General features: G+C 47.8%; 1 protein-coding gene across 1 annotated transcript in view; it reads left to right on the forward strand.

Moving 5' to 3' along the window:
* FA2H (fatty acid 2-hydroxylase) overlaps positions 1-25762 on the forward strand; it is an 824473-nt gene that overhangs the window by 714616 nt on the left and 84095 nt on the right. The gene's annotated exons all lie outside the window — the stretch shown is intronic.

Here is a 25762-nt window from a genome sequence, read left to right on the forward strand (position 1 = left end):
GTATGGCGTTCGGTCCCATCACCGTTATGGTGGTGGGCGGACTAATGTCTGCCCGCCATCATAATGAGCCCCTTTAGATTAATTAATTAATTGACAATTAATCATGGTAATTGTGTAATAAATTTTAGGTGCGGATGTGGGGTGTGTAGGGGTAAAGGGTGGGAATTAATTTATTTTTTAATAATTAATAATTAGTTGTTAATTAATATTAATTAACTGACAATTATGGAAATTGTATATTCATTTTAGTTTTGGGGTGTGGGGGTTTTAGGGGTATAGGGTGGGAAGTAATGTATTTTTAATGAACTAATAATGAGTTGATAATTAATATTAAATTATTGATTGCTAATTAATTAATGTAATTGTTTAATTGTTTTTTGTGTTTGGGGTTTGAGTTTATAGGGGTGAAGATTGTGGAGTAAATTAATTTTACCTACTTTATAATTAATTGTTAAATACTATTAGTTATTTAATTTTTTTAATAGTGTAAATAATTTACAGTTTAATTTTAGGTGTGGGTTGTGGGGATTATAGGTGTAAAGGGTGGGAAGTTTATTACATTGTATGTGTTTTAGTTTATGTAATTAATGGTATTTGTTTAATTGATAAATATTTATGTTAATTATGCAAATATTTTTTTTTATTTTCGATGTGAGTTGTGTTCTGTTATGCGCTAGGAAGTAAATAGACATGGGGTAGTCGATTCCGATCCTGGAAAAAGAACGTCCGTATGATTTGTATCAGGAGCCCTCTCCGTACGAATCGTAAACATGCCGTAAGACCCGACGAGTACGATCCGGACCGGGGTATGAGGACGCGATTCGTACGGTCCTTGTCAGGTAAGGGCGATTCATACGGAAAAGCACACAATCACATACACACCGTACGGTTCGTACACTCCATGATCGGGGGGTACGGTGCGTACCCCTGCGATCATGGGGTGTACGCATCGTACACCCAGCGAACCTGGGGTACAGTCCATACACCCCATGATCGCAGGGGTACGCACTGTACACCCCATGATCGCAGGGGTACACACCGTACCCCTGCGATCATGGGGTGTAAGCACCGTACCGGGGGGGGGGGGCGTTCCGTACCTGTTTCGGGGCGAACCCTGCTTTTACGGCTGTTTTCAGCTCCCGTAGAAAAAGGGTCGTACGGTGCATACCCGACACAAGTGGTACTTGCTGGGTTGGACAAACCATCCGCGAACCGTACAGATGTCGCATACAGCGGGTTCCGTGGGATATTCGTACGGGGATTTGATTTGTACGGTGTCTGTACGATTCGTACAGAGTCCAGCTCCTGGTACAAATCATACTTCGTTGTACGTATGGGTGACGTTGCAGGGTACGATTCATACAAGAAAAACGCTCCGAACGGCTATTCGGAGCGGTTTTTCCCGAATCGGAATCGACCCCTAAATGTATGTAATAGTTAATGTTTTTGTTAAATAATTTCTAAATAAAAATATTTTTTTGTTTTCAAATAATTTTTTCAAATGTATTTACTATAATATTTGTAGGTATTTATGATATGTATTTAACATTATAAGATATTTTTTATTTTTAATAAATATATTTTTATTTGAATTTTTAACATATTGATATATTTTTTTTACCTACTTTAAAAAAAGAATTCTATTGATGCTATTTTGTTTGTTTTTATTTTGAAATGACTGGAATGAGAATAGTAAATTTTACCACTCCGCATTCCAACACTTTCCTTACTGTTGCACTCACTGGACTGGGAATGGTCAATTGTATCCCTCCGCTAATAAACACTTTCCCTACTTTTGCACTCACTGGTGTGGGAATAGTAATGTTTACCCCTCTGCTATTCAACAGTTTCCCTACTGTTGCACTCATTGGAGTGGGAATAGTAATTTGTATCCCTCCTCTATCCAACACTTTCCCTACTGTTGCACTGCCTGGAGTGGGAGTGGTACATTTTATCCATCCGCTATCCAACACTTTCCTTCATATTGCACTCACTGGAGTGGGAATAGTAATTTGTAACCCTCTACTATCCAACACTTTCCCTAATGTTGCACTCACTGAAGTGGGAATAGCAATTTTTACCCCTCCTCTATCCAACACTTTCCCTATTTTTGCACTCATTGGAGTGGGATAGGTCATTTTTGTACTGACTAGAGTGGTAATAGTAAATTGTATCCTTCTTCTATCCAACACTTTCCCTACTGTTGCACTGACTGGAGTGAGAATAGTAAATTTGATCCCTCCGCTATCCAACAGTTTCCCTACTGTTGAACTCAGTGGAGTGGGAATAGTAATTATTACTCCCCTCTATCCAACACTTTCGCTACTGTTGCAGTGACTGGAGTGGGAAATTTAAGTTTAAAGATTTTTAAATAGTTTAATGTTTTAATTTATAATAACATGTTTTTTTAATAGATTTTATGTTATTCGTGTATGTATATATATATTTATTTGTTACACTTTTATATAATTTTAAAATGATAAAATACATAAAAAATATTTGTTCAATAATGGTTTTAAAGTACATATATATATATTTATATAGATAGATAGATATATATTATATATGTGTGTTTAACTTTTTTAACTTAAGTTTATTTGTTACATTTGCTAGAATGTATATTGAGTGTCATTTATTTTTTTACATACATTGTATTCTTTAATATATTTATTATGTATTAATTTATTTGATATATATGAACACAAAGTGTCCGCCTCCCCCTTCCGCTCCGAAGTCACCAAGATCATCTGCGGCATACGCCAGGGCTCATCCCTCACTCCAACGCTGTTCAACATCTACATGGCACCGCTCGCCCAAGTCGCCCGACTACACGACCTCAACATCATCTCCTATGCCGATGACACCTAGCGGATCCTCTCACTCACCAAGGACCCCACACTGCCAAAACCAACGTCCACGAAGGAATGAAGGCAGTCGCCGAATGGATGAGGAACAGCCGACTCTGAACTCGGAAAAGACGGAGGTCCTCATCCTTGGATCCACCCCTTCAGCCTGGGACGACTCATGGTGGCCGACCGCACTGGGAACAGCTCAAACACCCACCGACCACGCATTCAACCTAGGGGTCATCCTCGACTCCACCCTCTCCATGACTAAGCAGCTCAACGCCGTCTCTTCCTCCGGCTTTAACACCCTCCCCATGCTCTGCAAGATCTACAAGTGGATCCCACCCAAAACGAGAAGAACGATCACCCAGGCCCTCGTCAGCAGCAGGCTGGACTACGGAAACGCCCTCTACGCAGGAGCCTCTGCCAAACTCCTGAAACGGCTTCAACTCATCCAAAACACCTCTGCACGCCTGATCTTCGACATCCCTCGCCGCAGCCACATCACACCCCACCTGAGAGACCTGCACTTTCTCCCCTTCAACAAGAAGATAACCTTCAAGCTCCTCACCCAGGCACACAAGGCACTCCACAACACCGGACCCGCGTACCTCAACAGACGACTCAGCTTCCACACCCCCACCCGCCAGCTCCACCCTGCCAACCTCGCCCTCGCCACAGTCCCCCACATCCAAAGAGCGACCTCCAGCAGCAGATCGTTCTCCCACCTCGCCGGCAAGAGCTGGAACACCCTCCCCATCCACCTACAACACACCCAAGACCTACTGACCTTCAGAAGACTCCTCAAGACCAGGCTTTTTGAGCAGTGGCAGCACTCCCCACCCCCCAGCGCCTTGAGACCCTCAGGGGTATGTAGTGAACTTTACAAATGCTATGAATGATTGATATATATATATATATATATATATCAACCAGCGGCTCCCCCCTTCCTCCTCTCCTGGGAAGCCAATTGAGTCGCACTCGCTGCACTGAAATGATGTTTCTTTATTGAGAGCAGTATCGGGCAGACATGGATTTTGCAGGTAACCTGACGCGTTTCGTTGAGGGCTGTCGACTTCTTCAGAGGTATTTGCTGCAAGTAGGGGGCTTGTGTGGAATTACCTCGATTCTTATAGTTGCATGGCTTGCCCTCTAGTGGACACTTGGATGCGATTGCACAGCATGCTGGTTTCGGTAGTTCCACTGCCCTCTCCTTGCTTACTGCCGAGTATTTGTCTGTCTCTCTCTGGAACCTGAGGTGTTCAGAAGTGTAGCTCCTCTACAATTCTCATTAATACAATTTTTAAATGTATTAATTGTTATTTTTTTTATATTGATTTACTACATTTTTGCAGGCAGGTTTTGAGGGCACGCCCCCTTTTTACAACACTCTGCAGCGCAACCCCTGGCGCGTTTACAGAGGAGGAACTAATTCCCCTTGCATACTGGGGGTCCCTGGGGGGCAACTAGCCCACCAGGAGCCTCCAGTATAAGCCAGTGGGCTGCATGGCAGAGAGGTGTAATGAGGCCACACCCTTTTTTACACCTCTCTGCAATGCAGCCCCCGGGCATGTTTGCAGAGGGGGAACTAATTCCCCTTGCATACTGAGGGTCCCTGGGGAGGCAACTAACCCACCAGGATCCTCCAGTATGCGCCAGGAGGCTGCTATGCTTTGCCCCGGAGGGCGGCGGTCCCTGGGGCTGTGTGGGGGGGATTGGGAACCCCCCACACTTGGTCCCCCTTGGGGGTAATTTTATATAAACATACCGGGATTTAAAAAAAAAACATTTTTGGCCTTGGGGGTCCTTGTGGGACACCCTGAGCAGGCCTAGGGGGTCAGGGTGCTTCTACCCTGCCCCTTTTTTTCTACACGTTTGTTTTTCTGCTTTCTTGTGCCTCGGTCTACCTAGCACAAGATGAATGCCAACACTTCCTGGTTAGAAGTGTTGACAGCCAATGAGCATGCTGCTTTCCTGTGAAAGGCATGCTGATTGGCTGCCACTGTCTGTCAACACTCCAAACCAGGAAGTGTTGGCAGCCATCTTGTGCCTCGGTAGAACCAAGGCAAGAGAAAGCAGTGAAACAAAGGTGCAAAACACGCAAAGGGGGCAGGGTAGAAGCACCCTGACCCCCTAGGGCTGCTCAGGGGGTCCCACAAGGACCCCTCAGGCCCCAAAAAACATTTTTCTTAAAAAAATCACGGGGTGCGCAACTTTTTTTTGGGGGCCTGGGGGGTCCTTTTGGGACCCTCTGAGCAGGCCTAGGGGGTCAGCGTACTACTACCCTGTGTCCTTTTTGAGTTCTACACATTTGTTTTTCTACTTTCCTGTGCCTCAGTCTACCAGGGCACAAGATGGCTGCCAACAATTTCTGTTTTGGAGTGTTGACAGACAGTGGCAGTCAATCAGCAGGCAGCTCGTACTCTGGAAGGTACACAGTACAGTAAGCTTACAGTGCACGCACGGTGCAATGCCTATAGATATATTTATATATTTTTAAAGTCCGATTTTCTCAACAACTACTGGAGGGATTTACACCATTTTACCAAAAGCTTGTACTGCGTACCAGGCCCTACCATTTTGCCAAGTTTGGTGTAATTCCGTTCATCGGTTCGGGCTGTAGCCTTGTCTAGATGTCCTATGGAAAATTGCATGGGGAAAGCACGTTTTGGGACCCCCCTTTTTTCTCCGCCCCCGCTTCACAAATCCCCCCAAAACCTTCAGGGAAGGAGCGGAGCGTAACGGGCCGTCTTCTTTGAGAAAATCGCATACATTCATTAACCGGCGCCAATGAAAATGAGAAACCAAGCCCTGCGCACCTTTAAAAAATTTCCAGAGAACTCCGAGCACCAGAATACGTATAAAATTATACAAAAGGCATTTAGGTTGGCTCAACAAAAAGACAAACAACTTCATCTGGATCAATTCTGGTGCAAATTATTATGGGAGAGCAAAAACCGTAACTCAAGAAAATTCTGGGCTTTAATCCATCAATAAAACTTGAGCTCGACCACCTCCGGGAGCGCAAACATCTCAGAAGCTGACTGGGCTGCCTTTTTGACCAACCATTTTAGGGCTACAAATGGAACAGCCCCCATTGACATTTGTGTTTCAGACCTGACAAAAGAAAATCCAATCAACAAATGGAGCGCCCCCACTGAATCTTTGGAATTTCCGAGGGAAGACTTAATGATATCTGAAGAAAGGGTTTGTAAAGCGCTACTAAAAGCAAGATCTGATGGAGCACCGGGCCCAAATGGCCTACCACAAATCCTTTTTAAATCAAATATAACTCTCTGGTCGGGTTACTTAACCAATCTTTTTAACTGTGCACTAAGTAACTCAATCATAACGGAATCGTGGACGGGCCCGATAATCCATCCCATTTATAAGTCAGGGCCGCATGCTTCTCCAAACAACTACCGACTAATCGCCCTTTTAGACATTGAGGCAAAACACTATGCAGGCATTTTACTGAGCTCCTGGGCAAAGCTGAACAAATTGATCCCAAAGAATCAAACAGGCTTCAGTACAAATTCGGGCACTATGACTAACTTATTGGCACTGTCTATAATCATTGACAAAGCACTTATCACATCTAGGGCTGTTTTTTGCTGCTTTGTAGACTTCAAAGCCGCCTTTGACCGGGTCCCCAGGGCTGCACTATGGGTAAAGTTAAAAAAAATGGGGAATCCCAGCCAAACCTCTTGAGGTCATAATCCAATTACACTCAGGCACATGGATACAAGTGAAGCTGGGGTCCGGCACACATCTCTCTTGGAAAATCAGGACAACCAGAGGTGTCAGACAGGGATGTGTGCTGGCCCCACTAATTTTTAATTTGTTTATAGCAGACTTACTAGCTACCCTAGAGGAAACAAACAGCCACCCACCCAAGATCGGTGGTGTGTCAATAAGCAGCCTCTTATATGCAGATGACCTGGCCCTTTTTAGTCTCACTCAGGTAGGTCTGCAAAGGTTACTGATCAAATTGCACAGTTACACCATTTTGAATTCCTTAGAGGTAAACCTAAAGAAAACCCAAGTGGTAATCTTCGGCAGAAAACTCTACCATGGAGGTGGATGGCAATACAATAATATGAACCTCACAATCGGAAAAACATATAAATACTTAGGGGTCAATTTTGACTCCAGGGGTTCCTTTGCTAAACAACGTAGCAAAATATCATTTAAAGCCATGAACCTTCAGGTAACTTTCTTGAAGCTCTCAAAAAAACTGTCTGGTCTGAGTCTATCACCCTTACTGGAAGTCATGAGATCAAAAATCGGGCCAACACTGTCGTACGGGATTGAAATATTTAGGGGAAAATTAAATGTCAATCTAAACCAACATGTGACCAAAATGTATAAAAAAAACCTGTACAAGCCTAAATCTGCCTCTGCAGCACAGATCAGATTAGAATTGGGCCTATTAAAACACGAATTCTCAAACACTGGCTCCTATTTGAATCTGTGCCACAAACTAAGACGAGCAGAGCCAGGTACCCTAGAGTCACTACTTTGGTCAGATATTACTCAGACAAATTCAGGGGGGTCTTATGGTTGTTTTTTCAAGGAGGCAGTTAAACAACTATCTGTGGGTGAACTATGGGATCTCAACCCTAGTAAGGCCGTTTTTAAAATCAGCAATAAGAAACGTATTCGACTGAGGTCTCGAATTGCTGATAAAGCTCAATTCGCTAAACGCAAACATGCATGGGCAATAATGTCCTCCAATGGGCTGGCCACACCCCTCCCCTACCTGTCTTGCACCTACCCCTTGTACTTAAAGCTTAGTTTCTTGGCTCTTAGACTGGGTGACTGGCAATTTCTAAAGGATTTACCTCACTGGCGTCGTTCGTCAGAAGATGTAATGTGCAGGGGGTGTGGTAAGGTGGCTGAAACCTTAGAGCATGTAGTCTGTCTCTGCCCCACAATTGCGCCACAGCGCAGAAGAAAACTGAAAGTTGAGTGGAACAGGCTGGGAACCCGGACCTGCAGACAGGCAGTAATTGCAGCTCTGAATCCAAAAAATACAGCCTTAAATATAGGCCTTACAACCCTCATACGCTATGCATACTGTTATTTTTCTTAACAACTAGAAGGGCTGGTCAATGGTTTTATCTTAAAGGCATATACTTTACATTAAACTGCACTTTATTATATGCTGCTAAAGTTGGTTGCATTTGACTGCACTTTCTTACATTCTGCTGCTAGCTGTCGACCATTTGATTGCATCCATCAGTTTAACACAGCTTTCGTTGAGCCCTTTTTTTTCTCTTTTGCCCAAATGCTAATGTTGACACGGTTGTTGTTCTTATTTTGCCTTTCTTTTTTAACACATGTATGCCATTGAAGTCCGCTAATGCAATTTGGAAGTTTTTATTTACTCACTGTTTTTATGCTTGCTATTTTATAACAACCTTACCTGCTGCTGGTATCTTTTTACCTGTACTTTTATGGATATTTTATATTCAAATAAAGTTTCTATTATCTACAAGGTTATATATAAAAATAACCTTTGTATTATACCAAACACATTCGATAATAAACACACAATTTACACTGTGCCACTGGCACGGGCGGAATTTACAGGGGATTATATACACAGGACAGGGCCACATGGACCACTGTCAGGAATAAGCACTTGGTAGAACTAGCACTTTGTAGAAATAGCACTTTGTAGGAATAGCACTTAGAACATAGGATAATTGTAGCACCAAATAACAACTGTAGCACCTAACCAGAAACCACTGGTAAAAGGTAAGTACACACTACGCATTCCTAACCACCTTAGGCATATATCACGCAGGGAACCATGAACTCACTAGCACAGGGGTCTCCAACCGGTCGATAACGAGCTACTGGTAGCTCACCGACCCTCTGGGAGTAGCTCGTGTCTCCTATCTAATTAAGACGTGATTTCGCATTTTATTTTGTATTACATCATTCTCTTTTATGGGAATCAGCTCCTGCCCGCCTTCACTCAAACCAGCTCCTCAGATTGGCTAAAGTGAGCTTTGCTGGGGCGGGGCGGGCTGAAGAACGTGACGTTCTTCCTGAAGTCACGCTTCCTGAAGTCACGCACCACCTCTTTTTTCCAGGCTGGCGTCGTGCTTCGTATTTCCTATTTGATCCTCCGGGAGTTACTGCAAGGTAAGATGGCCCGTGGCCGAGCAGCAGCATAGTGATTTGTTAAAATTAACCCCATGCAAGCAAGGCCCTTTGGTTTGAACGTCGGCTCCCACCGCGCTTTAGATCTGCATTAAAAAATAATGTGCGGTGGCAGGCGACGTTAAGATCAAAGGTGCTTGCAGGCACTGGGCTGCTAGTGGCAGCCGGTGCTAAAATGCAAGTTCCTTGCATGCCCGGAGCTGACTTCACCACGCTTTCATTTTTCCTGCGCGTTGTAGTCAGTGAAAGTGGCTCCGTGCATGCAAGGAACTTTGAGTTTAATATGGGCTGCAACAGCACTTTACATCTACCTGAATTAGAAGTCGTTGCATGCACTGGGCAGCTGCGGCGCTTTTTTATTTGCCTGCCGTCATTAGTAAAACACGGTGGCAGATAACAAAAAAATCCTTGCCAGCAATAAAACTCTTCACTGTCTACTTCAGGCAACTATATAGCGTGGTGTAATATTCAGTGAAAGTTTTCACTGATTACTACACCGCGCTATATATTTGCCTGAAGTAGACAGAGAAAGCTGCTCCGAGCATGCAAGGAACGTTGGCAGCCACCGCGCTTTACATTCTTTCTTCAATAGTAAAAGTGCGGTGGCAGCGGATATTGCAATCAAAGGGCCTCATATGCACTGAGCTTCATTTTTGTAATTTAACTGTGGGGCAGTTTTAAAATGAAGGTCAGACTTGGGCCAAGTATAACAGTGCATTGAAAATATGTACTTGCACTGTCAACATTATTAAATGTATATTTTTTTTAAACATGAAGGCTGTGTGCCTCTTGCTTTGCATATTTCCATTCTGCAACATATGTGTAAACATGCAGAAACAGGGCATTGCCACCAGTCAAAGACGGAGTCCCTTTGATGAGTTTTTGTCTTGTTCTTCTCTGCTTTTTAATGTCCAGACTGCAAAATTCATGCCACACAATGTGAGAAGGGAAAATACATTTTTACTTTCCAATCTCCTACTTTTGCAGTAAGGCACAGGCTCCAGATGAGTAGGGACCCATCAAACATTTTGTTAGCGGTGCGCAGACCAAACAATTATCAGACAGAGCACAATGGTTTTTGAGACAAAGAATAGTAAAATGAATTCAAGTATGCACTGGCAGCCCTCAACATTTTGAGCAGGTGAAGCACCATGGCTGGGATAGTACACAACAAGATTGATGCCCTCACATTCAAAACATTTTTTGAAGAGGTTTACACCTGTGTGCCTTATGGGTATGTAGCAAGTGTGCGCAGAGGACAGCTGTACTGTTAGTGAATGGCTTTTGAGAAAATGGAGATGTGCTTAGTGTAGGATGCAGAAAATGCTGACATCTGAAATCTGTGAAGTGCAGGACGAAGTGTGAGAACATAATTGAGTTAGGGGTGAAAGCTAGACTGCAAAGTAAGCCCTTGTAAAATAGACTGCAAATTATGGGTTTGATTAAATAAAAGGCTGCCAAGAGATTGGAGATGGATTTCTGGAAGTAGAAGACTGGGCAGAGAGCGGAAGGCTTAGCAGACAGTATGTTGCTGGGCTGAACAGAGTGAAGAACTATGGCTATGCATTTTCTGGACTTTGTAGAGTTGAAGTATGTGTTATAGAACTGAGTGAAGTGCTTTATAGTGAAACTAGGTTTGCCACCTTTCCAAATACCGGCCATTTGCTGCTGTTTTAATAGTTTGCAAAGGCCCAAGCATGAAAAAAAAGTAATATGTATTCACTTGTAACATAACTTTTCTCCCTTTGTTTACTTTACTTTATTTGATAATGAAGTAAGGGGAGGCCTTCTGTTGCAGCTTTTTATCTATTCTAGCGCTTACTAATCCAATGTGTGGCACTGAAGCACTTACCTACATGGTCAGCAAGCTATGGCATGTGTACCGTGGGTAGTTGGACATGTTTTCTTTGGTTTGTGATCCTATGTGGGAAGTGTTTCCTTGTCTTCCCTGATGAACAGCAGTAATTAGGCTTAAAGTTAATGAAGCTGGGTGTGGGGGGATGTCTCAGAAAAATGCGCGAGTTGCTCGGCCTTTAGTAGCTCACGACTATTTTTACTGATCAGAAGTAGCTCTCACTACAGAAAAGGTTGGAGACCCCTGCACTAGCATAACCTATGCTAGGAAAAACAACCTCCTGAGCATAAAAATACATTTAGAGGTATAGGCATAATGCATTGCATATGATGCAGAAATCACATTAGGCAGGTAATCACATTTACGCCACAAATCACATAACTGACCCCAGGCCAACTTGGCCTCTCAGGGGCTCATAGGCCCAATGTCCAGAATGTCTGGGCTGGCTGCGCAGCCAAAGAAGAATGCGCAACAGTTCTCAGGGCCTAAACGTAGCAGCTGCCCACTAAGTGCTGGGCAGCTATGGAACTGCATATGGGCACCAGCGTGCCTACTGAGCCTCCTCTGGGCTCTAAACAACAATGGGCCGGGAGCCTCGTGGGCTCTAAATAGCAATGGGCCCGGGAGCCTCGTGGGCTCTAAACAACTGGGCCCTCAGGGGCCTTGTGGGCTCTAACAAATGCTGCCTCGCTGGGGTGGGGGGGTTGCCCGCAGCCAGCCGGGGCCGCTCGGCTAGCCAAAGAAATGCCCCCGACGTTGGAGCCTCTCGGGCTCAAAATAACAAAATGCCCCCATCGTTGGTGGAGCCACGTGGGCTCTAACAAATGCTGCCTGGTTGGGGGAGCGGCCCGCTGCCAGCCGGGGCCGCTCTACCACCAGAAATGCCCCAGATCACGTTAGAGTCCCGCTCGGGGGACTCAGAGAACAATGGCCAAACTAAACAGTGGAGCGGCCCGCTGCCCTCCGGGGCCGCTCAGAAGATGTGCCCCCCACGTAGTGAGAACGGGCAGGAGGTGGGGCGGGCACCAGCAGTGTGCCCCTTCACACTCCCCTCCCCTTTGCAAATGAGCCCCACTCACTGGGTGCTCCTGGGCGGCGTTTCGCTCCTGGGTTGCAGGCTGACTTCTGCCGGTGATTCCCGGCACCGGTCACCAGGCGCCAAGCGGGGCTCTCCCTTTCCTCAGGGGAGCCCTGCTCGAGCCGGCGCTGGCGTCCTCTTCCCTTTTCGCTCTCGCACCGGAGCGCGTGGTGAGCTCCCGTCAGCTTCCGGTTTTGGAACTGTACTTCTGGGTCGCGCTAGGCAGCGGCCCGGAGATGATTCATCTCGCGGCTCGGGTCGCGGTGGTTTACACGGGGTAGGCACCCGAGTAAGAGGCACAAGTCCCTGGTGGGGTGGGCACCCGTCAGGGGTTAAGAAAAGTACAAATACGCGGGGTAGGCTCCCGCTAGGCACACCATGCAGGGTGGGCACCTGCCAACAATTTCACTAGTACGGCAAATAAACGGGGTGGATTCCTCGCTCTCCACCACCAGCGTGACGCTGCAGAACCTCCTAGAATAGGATAAGAAAATAAAAGCAAAGCGCTCCCAAGCCCTAGGTTCCCCAAAGTCCAGGGAAAGTTCAGCAAAAAGTCCTTAGGAAGGCAGGGGGGCAAAGGCTGGGCCCAGGGGCCAGCTCACAGGGCCCTCCAGGCAGGGAGGCAGTCCCCAGTGGCGGTCCCCTCAAGTTAGGACACAGAAGAACATTTTGCATGGGGTCACAGCCCCTTCTTATACACAGGAATCCTTCGTCTCAGGCTGCAGGGTGGGGGGGGGGGGAACCAGACACAGCTGGTTTTGGAGCACTCTGTTGTGTCCAGCCCCTCTCCCCATTCACTGGCCAGGCTAGGGTCATCAGTCGCACCACAGGGGGCGGAGCCAGCATTGTGTAGGGAAAGCCAGCCCTATTCAGGTCCCAGGTGCACTCCTCCCACCCATCTGGCTCTCAATCTCTCTATTCACCACCCTGGCAGACCCATCCTGACTCCTGGAGCCAGGCACACCAGCCAGCTCCAGCCAATCACAAACCAGACAGTCATTTCACCTTTATTACACAGACATACTATAAAGATGGGCTGCAGTTGATATTGTGGTATTAATACAGTTTATTTAATTCATAAACCATAGACCCACAGGAGCAGCAGGGCAAACAGCCCAACTCTTCCAAATCCAACCGTTTTCTCCACAGAAAGCAAACCTTAATAATTCTAAGTTACATCATATGATTCTAAGGATGGCACAATCATATTCTAAAAATGAGCTAACAGTTGCTCCATAGTCGCAATTAGCAGCTAAGACTCTTAATGCAGCAACATATTCTTCAATGGTCTCATCAGGAAATTGCTTCCTTTTATGAAATGCATGTCTTTCAATAAGGACATTAGGCTCATCTTGAAATTGTTTCTCAAGTCTGGCTACAGCTTCTTTATAAACGTTCCATCCTTCACCACCACCACTAGGTGGTGCAATAGGAATTAAGTTCTTGAACATTTCAATAGCAGCAGAACCCAAAAAACTGAATAAGATGGCCTTTAATCTTTCAGGGGAAAATTTGGATCCGTCAATAGCCACAATGTAATTTTCAAAACTTTCAAACCACTTCTTCCATTCCAATTTAGGCTTACCTGGAATTTGTAGAAAAACTGTGGGTTGATTACAAATTTGCGCATTAGCCATGTCTAGATTCTGAATAAATAAAGAAATGAAGAAAAGTCAAAGATAAATAACTAAAACTTTTCCAGAAAATGAATAGAATTTCAAATGAGCAAGTTTAAAATGTGCACATCACTGAGAAGCTGAACAAAGAAAAGAACAAGGTAAATAAACAGTAGAGCTCCAAAGTATATCAAAAATAAGTATGCACTTCCAGAAACAAGAACTGTGTATGAGCTTTCAAAGTGGAATGCCTTCGAAAGAAAAGACTCAGCAATTATAAGTGTGCGCACCACTGAAAATGCGCTAATAAGAGAATGCTTTCGATGAAGTAAAAACTGGGCGTGACCAGAGTTGTAACTGGCCACCAGTGAAGCCAATGTGTGGTGTGTGCGGAATTTCTAGGCCCCAGGTCGCAACACTACATTGGCGACGAGGTGGTCTCGCCATCCCATCGCGTGCAAGGCTAAATCACGCTCTTGCCCAAGGAGCGGATTGCCGTAGCCTCTGTGGGGTCCCTCCCCACTGGCGCCCGTTCCAGCTTTCAACGTGCCGCATTGCAGAGTGTGGCCCCAGTTGCCCCTGCGCCGAGCGTGCTCTACCCGGACTCACCGCCTGCCTCCTTCGGTGTCCCGGCCTCGCTGGAGCGCTCTCTCCACCGCGGTCCCGCCTCTCCTGCCCGGCGGTGGTGCCAAGCGGTTCCGAGGTGAGCGCGCGCATGTCCCGGCGCTCCGGCTGCCTCACCGGTCTGGCCACGATCCCAGCAGTCCCTCCAGGCCCAGCGACCGCCTCCCACCTGCCCGGCGGCCTTCTACCTCCGCGGAAACGGCACATGCGGAGCAACGCAGCCGGCAACGCTGCTGGCGCTGGGCACTCCATCTCTCACGCATCTCGCGTGCAACGCGACGGACCCGGACCTGCTATTTCTCACGCGTGAGATGCCGATCTGCCTGTTTCAAGGCCCCTGATCGCTCCTTCTACTCGCCCAAGGGTGTCTGGTCATCTGTGCAGCCCAGCTAGCCCGCTAACAGCGCCTGGAAGGCTGGTGTATCTCTCCCTGAGGTTTGCAGTTGAGGCCCCTGCCGCCTACTCCCGTCCTCAGCAGCCATGACCACCGTCCCCCCCTGGAGCCGTTCACAGTCACCGGCACACCGCCGTCGCTAGCTGCACGGTGGAAGAAATGGGTAGAACGCCTAGAGAACTATTTCGTGGCGGCAGAAGTCGCGGTTGTGCTGCGGCGTGCCATGCTGTTGCACCTCGGAGGAGAGGCGATCCACGACATATCGAAAGACGTGGTGCCCGCCCAGAACATACGCCATGATGCGCAACGCAATCACGGCGTATTTTGAACCCTTCGCCAGCGCTGACTATGAAAGGTTTTTGCTCCGCTAGGCCCGCCAGCTCCCGGAAGAGTCTGTAGACGTCTTTTATGCAAGATTGAAGAAGCTTGCCAGCACGTGCACTCTCCCCGATGTTGACGACGATATCCGCGCCCCATTCATCCAGGGCTGCGCGTCTTTGAAGCTGTGCAAGAGGGTATTGGAAACGGACAATATGCCCATGCGCGACATCCTTGCACTAGGGCGATCCAAGGAGTTATCCAAGGCCAGAGCCGCGTACATGGAGCCAAAGCCCGGCGGTCGCAATCAAGACAGAGCCAGTGTGCGCCCTCAAGACCGTTGCCACCGAGAACCGCACGAAACAACCCCGGCATGGAAAACCAAGACCGGCTCAGCCCTCCCAAGGCCGCGCCTGCATGTGGTGCGGAGGTGCGACGCCCCACAATGGAGCATGCCCGGCACAAGGCAAGATCTGCAGCGCATGCGGAAAAGCCAACCACCTTGCAAGCGTGTGTCTGTCGGCACCGAAGAAGAAGCATCGTGGCCCACCCAGAAGGGTAAGACAGTTGGAGTCGCTGCCCAATCCCCCTGCCAACAGTGACATGGACGACGACTAAGTGGACGCAGCCTCCGTCCATGTTGTGCGGATGCTTAACACCCTGGCAGCTACACCGTCCGCAGAACTTTTCAATTCAAGATACTTTTGGTACTTTTGGTCATCTGCATTCTTTCGTTTTTAGGGCAAATGGAAGGCAATTTACTTTTGCCAGACTGTCTGGTCTTTTCTTTTGCCATTATGTCCGCCCTGTGCCTAGTGACTGTTTGGCACTCTGGAAGTTTCTCAGCTGCGTTTACACTCAATCCCCGTAATCTTTGACTCTTTGTCCTTGAAAGCATCTTTGGCAGCTGTTTGGTATTTCGGGTGAGGAGTCGCTCATCAGAGGTTCCCAGGTGTACTTGCTCAGAGTTGCTTATTTCCTATGTTCTAATGCTGTATTTTACTGTAGTGCCAGTGTTCTCTGTTCTCTAATGCACGATCCTTTATGATTCAATGTCTTTATTGACTCTATTTACAAGTGTGCTTTATCGCATTCTCAGCTGCAGAACCAATTAGGTTACGGTTTTAAATTTGTGCAGAGTTTATTGGACATGATTATCTAGTACAGCACATTTTCACAGCTTTTCTAGTGTACTTTACCCCACACAGGGTGTACAGTACTTTCAGTCTCTACGTTATGATGCAGACCAAGAGACTTTTACTTAATTTCGCTTGTAGACTATTTCTCATACTTTTACTCTACATAGGGTGTTGTGAGGGTTTCAGCCACATCACGGAGTACACAATGTTATTACCTCCATGCGAGGTGTCTTTACACTAAGTGTATAGCGTGGGTTTCAGTCCCATTGCTACAGTATACAATGTTTTTGCCCCTTCACGAGGTGTCTCACGTGGGTCTTTGTCCCACTACGCAGTGCACAACACTTGACCTTTCGAGATGTGTCTCACACCGTCTCTTACCTTCATTACACAGTACACGTTTTCCAGTGTGGGTGTTTCTTTATTGCAACAGTGCACAATGTTTTACCTCCTCTCGAGGTTACCCATGCACAAGCGAGTTGTTACCTTTATTGGGTGTATGGTTTGGGTTCCAGTCCCATTTCCATAGTGCATGGATTACGTTACACTGGGCGTTTGTTTTTTATGTTCATGTGTCATTATCAACACTATAGCCCAGTGCTGTTCTCTATTTGGATTTGGTCTTCATTATGTGATGGAGAAGTATGTGTAATCACTTGTATTTCTCTGCTTCTCTGTCTTCTGTTTTCCTCTTGCTCTGACTTGCCTCCTCGCATACCTGTCTCGCCAGTAGGTGTGCAGGTGGTAGTCATTGATAGCTTCTCTTCCTACTCTATTATTGTTTTTTTCTGTCTCTTTCTTTTCTTTGGTTATATAAAGAAGGGAGGATGGGTAATGGTTTAAAATGTATTTGTTTGCTCAAATTTCTATTGTTTCCTTTCATTCTCCTACTGCTCTTCTTGTCTCTCCCTGGGTCTCTCTATTCTCTTTCGTTCATATAGCTTCTGCATTTAGCTTCTTATTTCTCTGTTATGGTGTTCTTTTCTGTTTTCCTTTTGGAAGAAAGGAAGATATGTTGTATCCTGGTTTCAATGTGTTCATGCTCTGCCAGTGAGTTCCTCCTAGAATGATGTAATATGGAATGTTGGGGGTCAGAGACTACAGTTGGAGAAGGGCTGAGCAGCATGCTGCTGCTCCTGATGGGGTTGAACTACCGGAATTGTAAATACTACAATAAATACTCATGAAACTCTACAATCTGTATGGACCAAGTCACTACAGTACTATTTTAGATCTTTGTCCTCTCAATTTCTTCCTGAATAAGGACAAATTCAGGATGCTTACATTGGCCCAAGTTCTGTGTTCCTTGGATCCAGAAGACTGGATGGTAGAGTTGTACCAGCAGGATGCCTATTTTCACATTCCCATCTGGTAGTACCACATGGATTACCTGTAGTTTAAGGTGCATTTTCAGTTCTCTGTGCTCCCTTTTAGCCTTACCGGTACCCCTCAGGTGTTTACAAAAGTGATGGCGGTGTTGCAGCACACCTTCGGAGGTTCAGGATGCTAGTCTTCCCCCACCTTGAAAACTGACTGTTGAAAGCACAGTCAGTCAAAGACCATCTCTAGATGACAGCAAACCTCTTAACGCCTTTGTTTTCAATCAACATGCCAAAGTCACACCTGACTCCTTTGCAGACACTCCCGTTCATCAGAGGTATCCTCTGGTTCAAATAGTCCAGGATATTCAGGCTATGATCCCAATGTTTCAGCCTTAGTCATGGGTCTCAGTGAAAGTGGCTCTGCGACTTCTTGGCCATTTGACCTCCTGCATCCTACTGGTTGACTACATAAGATGGCACATGTGGGCTCTGCAGAGGGACCTGAAATCTTAGTGGGCTCAACACTAAGAGGACCTGTCAGTTCCAACTAGGACTTGAAGGAGACTTCAAAAAACCTGCTGTTCTACCTCAATTGGACCAGCAGCAGGCCCCTCTCCTAACTCCACCCAGCTGGTGGTGGTGACTAACACAACGTTCTTGGGCTTTAGGAGGTCATCTGGGAGAGGTAGAAATCAGAGGACTTTGATCTCCGGCAGAGACCTGTCTACACATCAATATGTGGGGGCAGCAAGCCATATGCTTGGTCTTGAAGGGATTCCCATTTTCCATTGAAGGGAGACTTGTTCAGATCCACACAGACAGTACCACCACCATGTGATACTGCAACAAGCAGGACTGATTGTGGTCTTCGGTTCTGCGTTATAAGGACTTGCAACCTTGGAACTGACTGAATTGACAGGGCTCTCCCTGGTCATGAAAAACCTGGCATGATCTCTAAATGCCAGGGTAGACGAACTCAGTCAGCAACGCTTCATGGATCACAAATGGCAGCTGCATCCGGAGGTAACGCAGGGCATGTTACAGGAATGGAAGAGTCCTGGCTAGATCTCTTTGCCACCACAGTGTCAACAAGTGTACACGTTTGAGTTCCCAAGAAGGCTCTCTCTTAGAGACGCTTTACTATTGGAGTGGGCTCAGGATTCCTGTTTACCTTCCTGCCTCTTTCTCTCCTGTGCAAGTTCAGAAGAAGACTAGAAATGACTGTGTCCATGTCATCCTAGTGGCAGTTGATCTGGTCAGGAGTGTGTGGTACCCAGAACTGTTGGGCGGTGAGCATATGTCCCCTGATCAGGCTACCCCAGCAGGGCAGGAGCTTGCTGCCGGGTCTGCCCAACCTATGTCTCCATGCATCAAGATTCAACGGCGACTGTTGTCTTCCTTTGATCTTCCATCTGCAGTAGTGAATGTTATTCTAGCCCCAAAGTGCCCATCTACAAAATCTGTTTATCTTGGACATTGGGATACGTTTGTGGCCTGCTGCAATTCTTGGCACACAGATCCACAACAAGCTAAGTTGTTTAATGTTTTACTTTTTGTGCAGTCTTTCGCCCAGCAAGGATTTACTGTTGGCACAGTTAAATGTTACTTGTCAGCCCTTTCAACCTTTTCTGTTTACCAGACCAGACATCCTAGTTTAAGTCACTGGTTGTGATGCGTTTCCTTAAAGTTTTGGCCCACTTTTCTACTCAAGAATTTTGTAATGCTGCAGTGGAACCCTAATTTGGTCCTCGTTTTCCTGGTGTGTACTCCATTCAAGTCTATGCACAGCTGCCCTTTGAGACTTCTGAATCTCAAAACAGTCTTCCTCACAGTTATAACCTCAGCTTGTCACGTGAATGAGATACAAGTTCTGTCTGTTCACTTTCTATATATCACCTTCTTGCCAGACAGACTGGTGTTGCGGACTAGAGTGGCATGTTTTCCTAAAGTTGTGACAGCCTTTCAAGTTGGATAATGTCTTCTGGCATTTTTTCTCCACGTCACCTTTCTCAAGAAGAGAGACTCTATAGTTTGGACTCTAAAAAAGGTTTGAACTTTTATATCGATCATACAAAGGACCATTGGATGGATGATCACCTTTTTGTGGGATTTTAGGAGCAAAAAAGGGTAAGGCAGTGCAGAAAAGAACCATAGCAAGGTAGATAGTTCTCTGTATAAAGATCTGCTACACGTTGGCTAAGAAGCAGCCCCCAGTAGGACTGAAGGCTCATCCGACAAGAGCCAGGGTTCCAATCACTGTATTTGAACACAGATGGGCTGATTACGATGTGAGTCGGAAAGGCTTTCAGACTCACATCGTAGGTTTCACTTTTGCCCACAGCATTACAATGCCGGTGGCCAAAAGTGAAACCAGCCAGTCATTCCGGCTGGATTCCGATGGGCTCAAGGAGCCTGTTGGCCAGTTGGAACAGGCACGTAGGGGCATATTCACAAGAACATGTGACAACCATCGCAAAAGTAACTTAACGCAACATTCAACATCGCAGTCTTTCGCAGGAAAATTACGCTGTTTTAACTAAAAATTCACAACACGGAGGCACCATGCGCTAGGCCCCCGACAACACGTCAAATGACCGCGATAAAGTCAACGCGACGCCGCAAAAATGCGAAACAGGAACACAAGAAAACTTGCGATGAGGCAAATCGCGATACAAAAAGCTGCGAAAATCAGCGGCAGGCCTACAAATTCCACGCTTCTGGCGGGAAAAGGCACTATAAAAGCCACAAAAACAACACACCCAAAGCAATCCAAAGTGTGTAGCAACATGGATGCACCCAGAACGAGTGCAGAGGCCAACGTGAACGCCACAAGCCCCACAGACCACCAGCAAGGAACAACGAGGTCAGGGAAGGCCAAGGAGAAGAGGGAGAGGAAGATGGGGGCAGTCTGCAGGAAAACCAGATCAGCGTCACAGAAGTGACAGAACACTACCATCAACTGACCCACAATCAGACCACCGTGAATGCAGTCGGGAGTGTCGAGGAGGCCAATGGAGGAGGCCAAGAGGCGCTGGCATGATGGGAAAATCTAAACCAGGCACAAAGCTGCTGCCAACAGGAAGGTAGCAACGGCGACAGGAGGTTGGAGTCCTGCGCCACTGGAGGAGCTGGTGGAAACGGAGGCCACAGTCATCAGTGTGGAGACGGTGCAAGGAGTCGGGTGTCCGGACACAGCTCGGGAGAACCTGACACAACATCAACAGGGTGAGTAACGACCAGGGACTGGGGGGACGGGGAGAGATGGGCACAATGGCGCACATGCACAACGATATGTAGCACACTGTACACCCACAATGACCCTGGAATCATGGCCCTGATCCCCGTGGCACACTGCAGCGCACACACATAGCAATGACAGCACATCCACCTTGACGACAATGTGGTACAATGTGCAACCCCGACACTGCAGAACAGAGGACACAACCGGCTTCGCACATGCGCTGAAACAGGCCAACTACATCTGACAGAGCTGAAAACTGTGAGATGGAAATGTACGCGTACAACCTCACATCCGTCATGTAGTCCAAATGTACACTGTCAAGCTTCTAAATCCTGCACCTCCAAAACCGACACAATGTACATTGTCACACAGTCTGCATGTAAACAAGAACAATGCGCCAACATACATGTCAACACAATGTCAACATGCATCTCCCCTTCACATTACAGAGGAACACGCAACACCTCCAGCAGAGCAGACCAGACCACCCATTAGTGATGATGAAGAGGACCACCACACCTTCGACACCGACGCCCTACAACAGCCCATGGACATCCCACGCAACTCATCACCAGGACCAGGGCAGCCAAACTACATAGGGGAGAGCACAGCCCCTGCAACAGACCACACAGCGGGAAGCACCCGCAAGCATGGCTGGCTCCCAACACTTCACCGACCCACACATGGCATCCCAATGCCAGGTGTCAGAATACCAAAAGGAGGTGGCCGAACAGGTGTGGGGGGGTCAGAGCTCATGGACTAGATCACATACTTGGGTGTCTCATTCCCTTAATGGACCACCTACACCCCACAAAGGAGACCCACACTGCGACAGACACATGCATTTGAACATTATCTGTACTGAACCACGCCCAGAGCCCCGCTATTATTAGTCACACAGCTGTGCTGGACCTGCGTACGACAGCCCAGCCCACTCCCCTTACGTATTGTGTGGGTGACGACCAAACTACATGTCCAAGCTCTAACGCGCTGCCTCCGGTGACATGTCTGCGTCCGCTGGACACAGCACAATGCAATGTCATAGGGCCCAGGGCACTCATGTACAGTGACGCCTGTGCTGGATGTGTGTGGGGTGAGTGTAAGCCAGCAATCACAGAGTGGTTGGTGCTGGCAACAACTTGAACAGTGATCAATATCAAAACGGAACACATCAGCATTACAGAAACTACAGCGAAGCATCATGGTGGTGGCTGGAGCAAGCACAGGAGACACCCAATAAGCAAACAGTAGTGTCCGTGAGCTACTGAGCACTGAAGTTGGGGCATTAGAACTGAGCGTGTCCATGTGAATGAATTGTCTAGGAATGTGTCCCATCGGGGAATACCTGATGCAGCTGCAGTGGGGTGTGTTACACCTGCATCATCTTCCTCATCATCGTCCCAGGTCTCCCACACTGCCTGAGGTGACATTGCTGCATAACCTTTCCACAGCACAAAACTCAATCTGTAACGGTACATGGGTTGTGGTGCACTGAGTTAGTGGCACCTGGATTGCTGAGCAGGGTATCAGGCAGAGGATGACACCCACAACAGGTGTGAGCAACTCAGTCAGTCTGCCAGTATAACTGTTGCGATTCTGGCAGTTGGTGGTGGTCCTGGCGGTGGTGGCGTGTGCCTCCTGCGGTGATGCGACATACGGGCCGGTCAGCACTCTAATTGATGTGTGAACCCTGGTGGACCGCAGTTGAGGGCGGAGGCAGCGGACAGTGCAGGGCCACAGACACATGGCGTCTATGACCCCAAGGCCATCGTCTCAGAGGCCTTCCAATATCTCAGAAAAAAGGGTCCCTGACTTTACCAGCACAGAGTTAGTGGCCCCAGATGCACTGCGGTCGGCACGGGCACACCGCCACGGGACGGTGACTTGCTGTGAACTGAGGTAGGGCCACGTGGACTGAGCGGGTCCTCATCAATGTCCGAGGTGAATGTGGGCGAAGGTTGCGGGGGACAGTGAAACGTGTCCTCCTGGGCATGATGCAGAGGGCAGAAGCCATCCGGAAGTGGCAAATTGAGAAGTGGAATGCTACAGCCTCGTTTTCACCACCAATTCGGTATCAGCTACATGAGGATGAAAACTACCCCCTAGTCCATAGACTCAGACGCCACCAAAGTTCGACCAGAGAATGTCCATGAATGTCGGGGAACAGACTTAGTGGCACTGTAGCTGAGAGTGGATGCAGTCTGCGATGATGTCGGTACAATGATATGAACTCGACATTGCTAAATCAAGACTCAGTTCCAAATGTGTGATCTACTCGAGCGCAGTGTGGCCCGAGGGCAGTAGTCCACGTGGGCCCACAGACAAGTGTGGTTGTAATGCTATGCACAGACCTGGTGGCACCACATCAAAGGGAGTATAGTGACATATTCTCTGTCATAAGGAATATTCTCTGCCATGGTGTAATCAAGACTCAGTTCCAAATGTGTGACCTACTAGACCACTGTATATGCCGGTAGAGTACGTCAATGAGAAAGGAGTACTGCGGGCATGTGTTGCGGAGGCCGTGATTGTCTGAGGAGGCTGTCAAGGTCATAGGCCACGGCCTTGGAGCTTGCACCGGCATGTGGTGGGCCCTCTACGACACACGCCGGTGTTGGCTGGTGGGCATTGAGGCCTGGGTGCACAGGGGGGGGGGCAAGACTGGTTCAGTGACCAGCATCCCGGGGTGCAGCAGGCGCACAGGATCACAGGCAACCCCGCATTACGGCGACGGCGACAGCCTTGTGAAAGGCGCCGCTCTGGCAGAGAAGGGCAGTGCGGAAGAGAACCACGGCCAGAGTTATGTGACTTTTATTCATACCCCTACGCTGGCCTATACCAGGCCAGCCCACTCCGCTCACGCTTACTGGGGGGACATAACAAGCTACATTTCCTCGATCTTCCACAGTGGCTGGGGTGGCATGGTTGCGTCCACTGTCCACTACACTCCAAACACCAGCGGTGTGTGTCAACATGGATATGTGTGTGGTCTGCATACTGCAGTCTGGCCAGCACATCCATGCCACACTTGGCATTGTGTACATTCTCATTCATAGGTCACTTGCCTCCTTCGCACATGCCTGGTCCCCACCTCTTCCCGCATTCTGCACTTGTGTGGCTGAGGTGCTATGCCGTTAATTTCTAATGTACATGTTGTGTCTGGTTGGTATGCATGTTGCTTGGTATATTGTTTATGAACTTGTGACATGTGCATTTCCAGTGCTGTGAGTTGCATGATTGTGGAGTTGAGGTGTGTGGCGTGTTCATTTGGTGTTTGCCAATGAGCAATACATTTCCATGGGTGCCATCCTGGTAGCACAGGTTGATGATGGACTGTCGGAAGATGTAGGGATCATGCACACTGCCTGGGTGGTTGGCAACAACGGTGGAGATTCCCCTATGGTCCCTATATAGCCTGGACATTGGTGGAATATGTGCGCTTTCTGTTGTGGTTATTGTGTGCAGTGTTGCCAGGGTGCACAAGTAGGACATGTGTGCAGTCAATTGCCCCCAACACATGTGGGAAGCCACTTATGGCGTAGAAGCCTTGCTTGGTCTCCGGCTGTTCTTGTGCAGTGTGGGGGAAGTATAGATAGTGGGGTACCCAGCTGATGGTGCCATCCATGACCCTTGTGAGGGACCTTGATTGGGCTGGCTGTGTGACTCCTCTGTCTTAGGTGGTTGTTGGTTGGAGGGTACCAGAGGCTAACATATGCAGTTCAGCCAGCAGCTTTGTCTGAGGTGGGATGTTGGTTGTCCGCTGTTTTGGTACCGTCAGCCTGTAGACAATGGTGGTCAGGATGCGGAGGATGGTTGTCCCTTTGAGCATGTAGTGGACAATGACATTCTCTGGTGTTGAGTCTGTGAGGTTGGTACGTTTTCTATAGGTCGCTGTCTTTGTGTGCGCTGCCTCAGTGTTGGTCTCTTGGGGGGTCCTGGGGTGGTGGCGGTGGGTGTTGTTGCCCTGTTGGGGATCCGCGCTGCATGATTGTTGGCTTCATGGTTGCCCTTCAGGTGTGGCTCTGGGCTGTGCTCCATTTTCTGGTGCAGGCTGTCATCTGACTTTACACCAGGTCAGAGCAGGTGTAAATTTCTTGCTGCTAACACGCCTTATCGCTTGTTTGGTGATCTTATCGCCTATCTGGCTGGTCGTTGAAAATGTTGCGGAGTGGTGTTGTTGCGGCTTTTTGCACTAGAATGCCTACTCTGCATCTCATTAGCGAGAGTTGTGGGGGTCATCTGTGGCGATGTTTTTAGCGGCTGCTATTGCAGGTAAACTGGTGATATGGGCTGTTAACACCAGCTTGTGAATGAGGCGATACACTTTGTCAGCAATAAAGTGTTGTTAACTCAGCAATAGTCCTTGAGAATATGCCCCGTAATCCCTTAACCCCTTACAGGCTCATGACTAGCTCAGCTCGTCATGACCACACCCGTTTTTATTGCTGTCCAGCACAGCAGAGGAATCTCTCAAGCAGCGATGAGGTTAATGTCTATGTTTCCGCTGTTGGGATTACGATGTCGGTTTCACACAGGCTTTCCATGTCGGGCTTTCTGACATGGAAAGCTTGTCGGAAAGTGACTTTGGGGGCCCCTAGCAGGGCCCCCAGGTGCCCCCTGTGGCCTCCAGTTCAGGGCCAAGGGGGCACCTATGGTGCCCCTTGTTAATCCCTGCACCATGTGGTGCCTGCCATGCGGTGCAGTGATTAACAGAAACTCCCATTTCTCTATGGGAGCTTGTGATAAGGCCGATTTATGGGCCGCAGCATTGGCTCCCATAGAGAAATGGGAGTACGCGACCACACAATGTGCAGTCGCATTGTAATAGCGGTGTCCGGACCGCTGACCGTAGATTGGTGGTCCCGAGACCGCAGCGTTGTCGGACAGAGGTAAGTCCACCTGACATCGTGATCTAGCCTAGAGTGTCTGTTTTGGGCATCTGTAAGGTCATGATGTGGGCATCAATCCATATATTCATAAACCACTAATGCCTTGATAGCCAGATCCGTCAGGAGGGGCACTTTGCTCATTCCGTCCTGTAGGATATTCTGATCTGCGCCACTCCACAGACCTACTACCTCAGGAGGTATTGCTTTGGCATAAGGGTATCCATTAGAAGCACAAGTTACTAATCTTTGGTAATACTCTTTCTGGT

This window comes from Lissotriton vulgaris, chromosome 12 (assembly GCF_964263255.1).
Source record: "Lissotriton vulgaris chromosome 12, aLisVul1.2, whole genome shotgun sequence".
NCBI classification, from domain to species: domain Eukaryota; kingdom Metazoa; phylum Chordata; class Amphibia; order Caudata; family Salamandridae; genus Lissotriton; species Lissotriton vulgaris.